Here is a 2,322-nt window from a genome sequence, read left to right on the forward strand (position 1 = left end):
ACATAAAATGGACACTGAAGAGAACACTAGAATCATAGCGTTAGATATTTTGGGGTTGGAACAAACATTCATCATATAAATATTTAGGTTTAAAAGGTGTTTATTTATGTTCATAACTGGAATAGCTGCAAATTCCATAAAGGTTTAAAAGGTGTTTACTTGTGTTCATACCTGGAATAGCTGCAAATTCCATAAAGGTTTAAAAGGTGTTTACTTGTGTTCATACCTGGAATAGCTGCAAATTCCATAAAGGTTTAAAAGGTGTTTATTTTTGTTCATACCTGGAATAGCTGCAAATTCCATAAAGGTTTAAAAGGTGTTTATTTTTGTTCATTCCTGGAATAGCTGCAAATTCCATCAAGGTTTAAAAGGTGTTTACTTATGTTCATACCTGGAATAGCTGCAAATTCCATAAAGGTTTAAAAGGTGTTTATTTATGTTCATACCTGGAATAGCTGCAAATTCCAAGAAATTAACGTATGTTACACTTTAACAACTAAATATATGATACACTTACATGACTTTCAGACTCATGTCTGCATATATATCTTCAGACATGTTCATCGATAGATTTCAGACTATGTTCTTGCTAGTTCCATTTAAAATCTTACGTTTGGAACTTTGCACGAAATCAGTCTGAACAGAATATTTTTTAACAGTTTCCAGACATCTTATAACTAAATATTGTTGGATTAAATCTTCAAAGAACGTGTGTTTTATTTAAAAGGAGTTTTATTTGAAGCGCATTGATTCAAACTAGAAATAATTCGTTTTAGACTAAAAACAAGAGGGAATCCTCAATAGCCGGGAAACCTGAAATTATTTTAGGCAGAATAAGAATAAATTAATCTAATAAAAAACACCTTACGTGTGAAAACATGATGCAACCAAAAAAGGGGGGAAAAAGGATTCAGCGTGCGACTTAAAGGAATGAAATCAAAACTGGCGGCCAAACTAGTAGTAGCCACACTTATAGCATTGATAGGAATCAATAATCAAATAATCTCCATTCTTATCGATGATGTTTTTCCTTCTTACAGTCACTTGGCTTTAAAGAAAAAAAAACGTGTCGATGTCCTCTTTAACACTTTTCATATTTGCTTACGTTTTCCCTTTACACAATAGGTAATCTGTGTACTGTCCGCCGTGGGGAATCAAACTCCGGATTTTAGGTTTTTTAGCGCAAACCTACACAATAGGTAATCTGTGTACTGTCCACCGTGTAGAATCAAACTCCGGATTTTAGCTTTGTAAGTTTCCGGAAACTTATGGGGGACTACACTACATAAACTAAATTAGTGTTATAATATTGTTAGCAGCGAGTAATTCAGTAATTAGCCCCGTAAATAAGCGCTAATCTTAGTTCTATGTACTTACAACCAACAATGAAGATACTGGCTCGTCACTTCAACTTCAACTCTTTAGCCACAATGAGTTTGCAATAAACGTGTGAAACAGGCGAAACGAAATGAGGAAAGTATCGTCAAGACCAAAACGAAATGATGAAAGTATATTACAAACGTCTGACCTTGCTCAAGGCAATCTTTCCTCAGTATGAGAGCCGAGTTTACACACTTTTCACGTGATCCAAGATATAAAACGTAGGCGTTTTCCTTTCTGGATAATAACAACATATTCCACGTATATATATACATATATATATATTTACTGTGCAAGCTTGATTTACATTTTTTCTTTTTTTTTTCAATTTTGACGTGTTTTCCTTTTCTGTTTTGGCGCTGTTCTAAATATGAGAAACCTTGCGATTTTAAAATCAACTATTCAGTGTATTTAGTGAGCATATTTGGTTTTATGTTATTGTCCTTCCTTCACGTTATAGATCTCAGTACCTCTACTTCTTTTCCGGTTTTTTAACTTCATTATTACAGAAGCAGTTTTCTCTTTGTTTTACAGACACATCTGTAGCTCTCGCAGTTAAAATAACATTTTACAGACACATCTGTAGCTCTCGCAGTTAAAATACCGTTATTTAATACTGACGATGTTACACGGAGATCGCAGTTAATTAAGTGTGAATTTCATGATGACAAAAACCTAACTTGATGTAAAAATGTATAGCAGAGACGTCTGGTGTGGGTATTAAAAACTTATTAAATATTGTACAAGAACAACGTTTTGACCTTCTTAAGTCATCATCAGGTTAAAACAAAGACCGTTACCCTAAGACATGTGCCCAGTAACGGTCAGTTTGAAACTGGCTTTGTTTTAACCTAAAGATGACCTCAGAATGTCGAAACGTTGTCCTTGTACTTTATTTTAATTAAAGTTTTTAATACCCATACCAGCTGTCTCTGCTGTACA

The 2,322-nt window shown here is 33.9% G+C and overlaps 1 protein-coding gene across 2 annotated transcripts in view; it reads right to left on the minus strand.

Annotated features, from left to right (window-relative positions):
- LOC106464784 (cytochrome P450 1A1-like) overlaps positions 1–1,563 on the minus strand; it is a 16,876-nt gene extending 15,313 nt beyond the window's left edge. For both annotated transcript variants that reach the window (XM_013924941.2, XM_013924943.2), the window contains exon 1: positions 1,378–1,563. The gene's annotated coding sequence lies outside the window, so the exon portion shown is untranslated. The remainder of the gene's footprint in view (positions 1–1,377) is intronic.
- Positions 1,564–2,322: the final 759 nt, after the last annotated feature.

This window comes from Limulus polyphemus, unplaced genomic scaffold (assembly GCF_000517525.1).
Source record: "Limulus polyphemus unplaced genomic scaffold, Limulus_polyphemus-2.1.2 Scaffold1741, whole genome shotgun sequence".
NCBI lineage: Eukaryota > Metazoa > Arthropoda > Merostomata > Xiphosura > Limulidae > Limulus > Limulus polyphemus.